The sequence below is a fragment of the Triticum aestivum genome, chromosome 6B (genome assembly GCF_018294505.1).
Source record: "Triticum aestivum cultivar Chinese Spring chromosome 6B, IWGSC CS RefSeq v2.1, whole genome shotgun sequence".
Lineage (NCBI taxonomy): Eukaryota > Viridiplantae > Streptophyta > Magnoliopsida > Poales > Poaceae > Triticum > Triticum aestivum.
The window spans coordinates 484,068,687-484,079,403 of NC_057810.1; positions in this window are offsets into that span (position 1 = coordinate 484,068,687).

Below are 10,717 nucleotides of genomic sequence, written 5' to 3' on the forward strand. Positions count from 1 at the left end.
GGCAAGTTTTCGATGAAGGACCTTGGTGAGGCAGTCTATATTTTAGGCATTAAGATATATAGAGATAGATCAAGGAGGCTGCTCGGCTTAAGCCAGAGCACGTACATGGATAAAGTGTTCAAGCGGTTCAACATGAGTGAGGTGAAGAAAGGGTTCTTGCCACTCTCACATGGTATAAGGCTAAGCGAGACTCAGAGTCTTTCAACATCTGATGAGTGAAGCAGGATGAGTAGGATTCTGTATGCCTAGGCAATCGGATCCATCATGTACGCCATGATATGTACAAGGCCTGATGTTGCTTTTGCAATAAGCCTAACAAGTAGATACCACGCCAACCCAGGTGAGAGTCGCTGGGTAGCGGTAAAGACTATTTTGAAGTACCTAAAAAGGACTAAAGATATGTTCCTAGTTTATGAAGGTGAGGAAGAGCTCGTCGTAAGGGGTTACGCTGATGCTAGTTTCCAAACAGACAGAGATGATTGTCGATCACAGTCTAGATTCGTGTACATCATGAATGGAGGAGCAGTGAGCTGGATGAGTTCCAAGAAGATACTGTGGCCGATTCTACCACAGAAGTCGAATACTTTGCGTCTCGTGAAGCTGCAAAGGAAGGTGTTTGGATCCGGCATTTTCTGGATGATCTTGGTATTTTCTCAGCCTCGGTAAAACCGTTGGACCTTTATTGCAATAATTCTGGTGTCATCGCACAAGCCAAGGAGCCGAGGAATCACTACAAGGTCAGACACATAGATCGGAAATATCGCCTGATACGAAAGATCGTAAAGAATGATGATGTAGACTTATGCAAAATTCACACGGATGCAAATGTTGCAGATCCGTTGACTAAGCCGCTTCCACAACCCAAGCATGAGGGGCACGTTAGAGCTATGGGCATCCGATGTCTATTTGATTGACTCTAGTGCAAGTGGGAGACTGTTGGAGATATGCCCTAGAGGCAATCATGTATGATGATATTTCCTATGTATTTATGAATAAAGATAGTCCTTGGATGTAATCAATGATACTTGTTGGCAAGTACGTGACTTGTCTGTGAGATCTTGTGTTATATGATACATCCAAGATTGTCCCTAGTCGCAAGTGACGTGTGGGCACACGTCAGACTAGACTAGCATATGACATGGTCGATGGCTTGGTCTCACTAGCCATGGAGCATTGGATGCTAACGGGATAATATGGACTTGGAAAGGTCTAGTCGGATTCGACATAGTCGGATCCGAGTCGAGATAAGGTCCGAGTCGGACAGACCCAACTATGAGACGCAGCGATATGTCATCTGTGAGTATCTAGTACAACATATGTTCTATGTCCTAAGACCTGAGCTGGCGCATGTACTCGGGATGGTGACAGACTTACTTTGGGACGACCAAACGCTACTTCATGACTGGGTAGTTACAAAGGTAGGTTTTGGGTTTGTCCAGCCCCATACTGCGAGACATGGTCGAGCAAGATGGTATTTGCCCCTCCGATCAGGAGAGATATACTCTGGGGCCCCTGTGTGATCCGACCAGAATAAGCATGGCCATGCGATAGGGATTATGAGATAATCTGGTTTGTGGTCGGTATCACTGGAACGAGAAACAGGTCAGGCTAGCACAAGGATGACAATCTCGCCTTCAACCCGACAACATATATTGTTTGGCAAAGGGAACAGAAGTGTGACACGTTGTACAAGTTCGCCTAACCAGCTTCATAGTCTGCTTGGTGGTCGGCACACCTTGCTAGAGGCTGCTACCAACCGTGCAGGTCGGAGGTGATCCGAACTGTGACCAAGCCAACTTGCACCTAAGGGGTCGCACGCTTAAGGGAAGGAACCTACGAGGTCGGTTCGGAGGACATTGGTCGGATGCTATCTGAGCTGGACTTGGAACGCGACCGAGTAGACTTTGGGCTTTAGGATCCGTGCAAGGCCCAAGTGTTGAGCCCGCGATGGATGCCTATAAATAGTGGAGGTGCGGCACACTCGTTGGTTGATCGCTTCGGCGCTGCGACTAGGGTTTGCATGTGTTGCGAATAGACACCTCCACTCGCCGCCAACTGTGTGATCGGACCTAGCAGTCCGTCGCACGGTGTTCCTCCTGCATGCGCGGATACCATTAGAGGCGGTGCACCTACGCCGCTCCGGCGAACTTGTACGTGGGATTGAACGACCGGCTGTTTGAGGGAGATCGGACGAGGAGGAGACGATCCATGCGGACGCGCTGCCCGAACTCTTCTTCTGCTGCACGACACTGCACGTCTAGTGGTAACCAACTGTGATCTATATACCGTAGCATGTTCCTATTGTTCTGCGTGTAGAATTTTTTAATTTGCAGTCGATGCACCCTACCATAGAACCCAACAGTGAAAACATAGGAGACTCTCTATCATGAAGATCATGGTGCTACTTTGAAGCACAAGTGTGGTAAAAGGATAATAGCATTGCCCCTTCTCTCTTTTTCTCTCATTTTTTTATTTGGGCCTTTTCTCTTTTTTTATGGCCTCTTTTTTTCTCTTGTTTTTATTTAGTCCGGAGTCTCATCCCGACTTGTGAGAGAATCATAGTCTCCATCATCCTTTCCTCACTGGGACAATGCTCTAATAATGAAGATCATCACAGTTTTATTTACTTACAACTCAAGAATTACAACTCAATACATAGAACAAAATATTACTCTATGTGAATGCCTCCAGCGGTGTACCAGGATGTGCAATGATTCAAGAGTGACATGTATGAAAAATTATTAACGGTGGCATTGCCACAAATACGATGTCAACTACATGATCATGCAAGGCAATATGACAATGATGGAGCGTGTCATAATAAACTGAACGGTGGAAAGTTGCATGGCTACATATCTCGGAATGGCTATGGAAATGCCATAATAGTTAGGAATGGTGGCTGTTTTGAGGTAGGTATATGGTTGGTGTATGGTACCGGCGAACGTTGCGCGGTACTAGAGAAGCTAGCACTGGTGGAAGGGTGAGAGTGTGTATGATCCATCGACTCAACACTAGTCATAAAGAACTCACATACTTATTGCAAAAATCTGTTAGTTATCGAAACGAAGTACTACACGCATGCTCCTAGGGGGATAGATTGGTAGGAAAAGACCATCGCTCATCCCCAACCGCCACTCATAAGGAAGACAATCAATAAATAAATCATGCTCCAACTTCATCACATAACGGTTCACCATATGTGCATGTTATGGGAATCACAAACTTTAACACAAGTATCTCTGAAATTCACAACTACTCTACTATCATGAATCTAATATCACCATCTTCATATCTCAAAACAATCATAAAGAATCAAACTTCTCATAGTATTCAATGCACTTTATATGAAAGTTTTTATTATACCCATCTTGGATGCCCATCATATTAGGACTAATTTTATAACCAAAGCAAATTACCATGCTGTTCTAAAAGGCTCTCAAAATAATATAAGTGAAGCATGAGAGATCAACCATTTCTATAAAATAAAACAACCACCGTGCTCTAAAAAGACACAAGTGAAGCACTAGAGCAATATTGTCTAGATCAAAAGATACAAGTGAAGCACATAGAGTATTCTAATAAATTCCGATTCATGCGTGTCTCTCCGAAAAGGTGTGTACAGCAAGTATGATTGTGGTAAAGTAAAAATCAAAGACTCAAATCATACGAGACGCTCCAAGCAAAACACATATCATGTGGTGAATAAAAATATAGCCTCAACTAAAGTTACCGATAGACGAAGACGAAAGAGGGGATGCCTTCCGGGGCACCCCCAAGCTTAGGCTTTTGGTTGTCCTTGAATTTTACCTTGGGGTGCCTTGGGAATCCACAATCTTAGGCTCTTGCCACTCCTTATTCCAAAATCCATCAAATCTTTACCCAAAACTTGAAAACTTCACAACACAAAACTTCAACAGAAAATCTCATGAGCTCCGTTAGTATAAGAAAATAAACCACCACTTTAAGGTACTGTAATGAACTCATTATTTATTTATATTGGTGTTGAACCTACTGTATTCCAACTTCTCTATGCTTCATACCCCCCGATATTTCTCATAAATTAATCAAAATAAGCAAACAACACACGAAAAATAGAATCTGTCAAAAACAGAACAGTCTGTAGCAATCTATAACTTTCGAATACTTCTGTAACTCCACAAATTCTAAACTAAATTGGTGGGCATGAGGAATTTGTCTATTAATCATCTACAAAAAGAATCAACTTAAAATCACTCTTCTGTAAACAATGACAGCTATTCTCGTGAGCGCAAAAGTTTCTGTTTTTACAGCAAAATCGCAAAGACTTCACCCAAGTCTTCCCAAAGGTTCTACTTGGCACAAACACTAATTAAAACATAAAACCGTAACATCCCAATTTTCAATTTGGATGTTATACATGGATCATCATATGCATATCATATTTATTTTTGCATTTTGTTGTGAACCTAGAAATCTTAGGCAACTCAATGACCCAAGGAGAGAGTTGGAGGTTTCACAAAAAAATTCATATTTGTATTTATTTCAAATTTGAAAAGAGGATCAATTTGATTTTAATTTTTCTCTCCAATTATTTCCAAGAATAAAAATAAATGAGAGAAGATAAAATGACTTCTTCAACAGAAGAGAAATATTGGAGAAGAAATTTTAAAATCAAATTATTATTTTATTTGTATTTTATTTGCTATTTTATTTGAATTAGAGAAAAACATGCATTTTCAAAAATTGCATTTAGTCCAGAAAAATGTTCATCTTGTCCTAAATATTAGGTTTGGACGGTGAACATTGTTTTTGGAATTTATAGAATTTTTTTATATTTTATTAGGACTTTTCTTCGCGGTGAAATTATTTATAAAAAGAAACTTTCTGACTGAACTCGGCCGAAGGCCTAGCCGGCCCAGTAGCCGTCACCGCCTTCCCCGCTCCTGAGTCTGACCCCGAGCTGTCGGAGGAGTCCGCCTGGACTCCACCTCGCCCCGCCGCCCCTCCCGCAAGCAAGCCCCCCCGGCCCCTTTATAAGACGCCACCGCCGCCCCCTCTCCTCCCCACATCGCCCCGCCACCGCACCACATCGCCCCGCCACCGCAGAGCACCACCGCCACCACTGCAGCGCACCGCTGCCGTCGCTGCCTAACCCCGCCGCCGCGCTCCTGCTACTCCTGCAAGTCGTCGTCGCCGCCCCGCCTCACTATTGCCCCGCCGCCGCCAAGCCGCCGTCGCCCTCGCCAGAGCCGCCGCCTTGCCGGAGCCGCCGCCGATCCGATCCAATTCCGTAGCCGCCGGCTTTTTTCACGAACTGGTATAACCGCCGAAAATCCGTCCCAGTTTTTTTAGGTTTTCTCGGTTTATTTTTTTTATTAGATCGGTTTGTTAGGTTAGTTAAATTAGCGAACGTTCGTTCATTTAGATCTGTTAGTGAACGTTTTCGTTCGTTTAGTTCTGTTAGCGAATGTTCTTCGGTAGAATTTTCTTTTTAATTTTACTTTCGGCAAGGGACCTATCCGCCAATAAGTTTTATCGCAATTTAGCCCCTGATCTTAAAACTAGCGTAACTATTTGCTCGTTTGTCTAAATTAGATGAAACCAACGCATAAATCTTTGTAATGATCTCTTCTTTCAAGTTAACTAAATTGAACATGATTTTGACAATTTAAAATTTGAGTTTAGTTCAGATTAGTAATCGATCTTGTTTCGTTTGTATCTTGAATTTCGTAACTCCGTTTGAGTCGTTTCTTTTTGCAAATCGTAGCTAATCACATGTACCTACTGTTAAGATCTAATCCACATGAAAATAATGTTGTTATGTTTTGTCTTCTGTTTAGTTTAGACGTTTGCTTGTTTCGAGTTTTTTTGGATCTTTTCTCGATTTCTCTCTGTTTCGTTTGAGTGACTGCTTATGTATGCTACTGTTTGTCTACGCTAGATTACCCGGAGTGCAAAGCTTGTTACTACGAATCTCTAGAGTTTGCAGATCGTCAGCAAGACAAGTTACATTTTGATCATACTCTTTTAAACCCAGTTTTTACTATGCATTAGTATTGCCCCTCAAATATTTGCATGAGTAGGATTGGGATCATGTGGTTTGGTTGTAGTACTTGAGGTAGGAACCTACTACCTTCGATCACCCCAGGAATATACGTTATGCTCTCTTATTGCTTAGCCATGCTCGTAGACGGCGACTGGATCGTGATTCACAGGGAAGTTATGAGAGTTATTAATCATGGATAACATTAAGGTGGCAACTTTAATACACATCTGGGTGGATTGGTTGGGGAATCTAGAGAATCCGGTGTTTGTCCATTTGGGAAATCCCGGAGTACCCATGTGATTTTTCCTCGGTTTGCCACCCAGGCTCAAAGGGATCATATGATATTTCATGCCATGAAACTTCCGTGTGCACCCACAAGCCATTATGGGCTCTGACATAGTTGAGTAAGTTGTATGAGCTCTCGAAGAGGTGGACTAGCAGATGTAAGGGAAAGTAGGTGTACCGGTCCGCCCAGAGTAGAGAGTTAATGCTTCAAAAAGACTATGTCTCGATCTTCTGATCATGGATGCGGTCGAGTCTTGTGGGGAAAAGTGCGCAACCTCTGCAGAGTGTATAAACTAATCATGGTTAGCCGTGTCCCCGGTTATGGACTTCTTGAGTATCTTGAATTGGATATTATTGTTGGTCTCATCACTCTTTAATTAATTGAATTGGGATTAATGATGATACTTTTTTAATTGGGTTTTGAGTTGGAGGAACCTTCTCAAATACTAGTACAACTTGGGAGTAGTTTAAATAAAGTTATTCCTTTGTTGTAGGTAAAAACTAGCTTTATGCAAAATCATAAACTTAGAGCCTCCACCAGCCAAATATTGCATGTAGATATAGTTCTTGCATTCATTGCTTTACAGTGTAACTCTGCCAGCGTATTCAATGTGCTGACCTACACGGCTGCAACGTCTCATGTTGCAGACTATTCAAACGACGAATAAGGTGCGATAGGTCGTTGTCATGCACTCAGCTATGCCGTTGGAGTTGATGGACTCATTTACCTTCAAAGCTTCCATGGTTATTTAGTTTAGATGGCCTTCAGCCATATTATTTTTGTGTAGTCATACTCTTTATGAGGACTCAATGTAATAAGTGTGTTATTGAACTCTGTTATAATTCCTCGAGTACTGTGTGTGTTAGCATTACCGGTCCAGGGATGACACTTAAGCACGGAGACTTCGGTCCATTAGGATGGTGGTCGCTACAAGATGGTATCAGATCCCACGCTGACTGTAGGACGCGACCACTAGGATAAGCCACAGGAATTCTCTTCTTTACTCATTTCTAATTCTCCTCTATTTCTACTCTATAGATGGCAGACCCCAGGAACAAGTTCACTCAACCAGACGACGACACCCCTTTTGTACGACACTTGAAGGAAGTCACTAAGTACCTGAACATCAGACTACCAAGCTTCACTGGGACTTTCTCTGCAACATTACCGGAAGAGGAGCGCTGGAAGATCAAAGTCTGGGTACCTGGGAGGACATTTGCGCCACCAACGGAGCCTATAGGTTTCTACCTGGATGCACCAAGCTAGAGTTTAGGAAAGAGCATGGCAGCCCACATCACTTATGGACGCATATGTGAAGTGTATCACAAGGAGCTGGAAAACACCATTTACCAAATATGTGGCCGTTGAGACAAAGAATGGGAGATGATTCGTACCAGGAAGGATGGATCAATTGCAACTTACATTTAGGAGATGGGTGATCATATTCGCCGACAAGAGAATCAATTATGCTTCAACATGAAGAAGATCAAGAAACTGATGAAGAAGAATATCGAGCTAGAAGAGGAACTCAAGTTTACACGCGATGGATATGTGGAAGAAATTGATCTACTACTGGAGAAGCATTAAGACCTGAAGAGGAAGCTAGGACTCCCAGTGGAGAACCATAAGCGAGAACCTGCAAAGGAGATCCGTTTGGTGGAGTACATCATCTTGGACCACACCGACACGAACAGTGATGCAAAAAATGACAGTGATGACGACTACATTGATAAAGCTGGAGCAGATATCATGGAGTCTTCCTCCGATCAAAATTTCTAGACGACCACCATGTTACTAGTAGTATTCTTCCAAGTAGTTAGCATCGATCGAGTTTGTAATCGTAGCTTAGATCGTTTGTGTGAACCTTGTTTGTTATTGAATGAAGTGAATTGTTTGTGTTTGCCTCATGTGCATATGGGTAGTGAATCTCTCTTAGACCTTATTCTATTCTGTTTTCTCACCCCTTCTAACCCATTAGATGCCTCCGAGACGTGACAATGGATTCGTGTTCCCACTAGAGCTCACTCGGTTGATCCAGCAGTAGAATGCCTTGATGCAGATGCTAGTTCAAAACCAGAACCAAGGCAACAACAACAATAACAACAACAGCAACAACAACCCACCGCCGCCACCCCCTGTTGACAACCTAGCCCGCTTTCTGAGGTTGACTCCGCCGGTGTTCTCTAGTAGCACCAAGCCGATTGTTGCAAATGATTGGCTCCGCAAGATTGGAAGGGAGCTGACCACTGCAGGATGCACAGATGCGGATAGAGTGCGCTTTACCGCACAGCAGCTTGATGGACCCACAACATCTTGGTATGAGAACTTCACCACCACTTACCCTATTGATACAGTAACATGGGATCAGTTCCAACAGGCTTTCCGCACCGCCCATGTTTCAGCTGGAGCTATGAGCATGAAGAAGCGCGAGTTTCGCAACTTGGGCCAAGGAGGTCATATAGTGGGACAGTATGTGGATGAGTTTAGCCAGTTAGCCCATTATGCCCCATATGATGTGGCCACAGATGCCGTGAAGCAGGAGAAGTTTCTTGAGGGACTTAATGATGAGCTAAGCATGCAGTTGATGGTGGCAACCTTCAACAACTACCAGGAGTTGGTAGACATGGCCCTCATGATAGAAGGCAAGCAACAACAGATTGACAATCGAAAGAGGAAGTATGGACAAGGGAGGTACACTTCTGGAGCTCACCAGAAGCCTTGCTATTCCCAGTACTCGAGAAGACATACTCACAACCATGGAGGTCATAACCATGGAGGACATACGCACAATGGAGGAATTTCACACAACCACAGTGGCCCTAAGAATGGCAATGGGAATGGAGGAAGCAATAGTCAGAATCGTTCCAACCCCACAACACCAGCCAAGAGGGATCTAAGCCATATAACTTGTTTCAAGTGCGGGAAGACCGGACATTATGCCACTGAATGTCCTGAAGCAAATAATGGAAATGGCAATGGAGGTTCTGCAAAGAAGCCCAACCCCTTCACCAAAGGTCAGGTGAACCATGTCAGTGTGGAGGAGACTGAGGATCAACCCGATGTAGTTGTCGGTAAGTTTTTGGTTAATGCATTTTTACAACACTTGTTCTTTTCGATACTGGTGTATCTTATTCATTCATATCAAGGGGATTTGTGGATAAGTATAAGTTTCCAAGAGTAGCTCTTAAGTCACCTATGTTAGTAAGTTCCCTAGGAGCGGAGTATATGGCTTGTGGGGGATGCTATCAGTTGCCAGTAACCATAGGTAGACATGTTTTCCCCACCGACATGATTGTCCCGGAGTCACAAGGATTAGATGGGATACTAGGCATGGATTGGCTATCCAAGTATGACGGAAACATTGATTGCGCCAGTAAATCAATTCTTCTCACCACTCCAGAAGGAAAGAGGATCAAGTATGTATCTAGGCATGCGCCAAGGAGGACTTAGGTAAATTCCTTATCAGGAGTTGTGCAGGAGGAAGTACCAGTGGTGAAGGATTACTGTCGGTGTCAAAACCGGCGGATCTCGGGTAGGGGGTCCCGATCTGTGCATCTTAGACTGATGGTAACAGGAGGCAAGGGGCGCAATGTTTACCCAGGTTCGGGCCCTCTTGGTGGAGGTAAAACCCTACTTCCTGCTTGATTGATATTGATGATATGAGTAGTACAAGAGTAGATCTACCACGAGATCGTAGAGGCTAAACCCTAGAAGCTAGCATATGATGATTATGATTGTGATCGTGCCTCTAAGGACTAAACTCTCCGGTTTATATAGACACCGGAGAGGGCTAGGCTTACATGGAGTCGGTTACAAGGAATGAAATATAATATTCGAATCGCCAAGCTTGTCTTCCACGCAAAGGAGAGTCCCATCCGGACAGGGGACGGAGTCTTGAGTCTTGTATCTTCACGCTCCAATAGTCCAGACGAAACATATAGTCCGGCTGTCCGGATACCCCCTAATCCATGACTCCCTCAGTAGCTCCTGAACCAGGCTTCAATGACGACGAGTCCGGCACGCAGTTTTGTCTTCGACATTGCAAGGTGGGTTCCATCTCCGAATACTCCAAAGTATCTGTTACGACTAATATTGTCCGGCTTCCCATCAATGTTGTACTCCTCGGCTTCTGTGCCTCAATAATGATCATCTCCACGTGTCGTGTGAATGCGAGGAGTCGAGGCATTTTTGCAATTACCACCCCCGGTCCTGCAGGTTAACCGTCTATTTGAAGAGATGGGGATTCTCAGATCTGAACCTCACCCTCTTCCTTCGAGCAAGCATCCAACAGAGCGCTCCGGAAAGACCATTCCAACATGGCCGGTCGCCGCAACTCTTCTTCTCGCTCTCCTCGCTCCAAGCCGGGAGACTGGGAAGAGTGTTCAGTTCCTCACAGTCGTTTGATA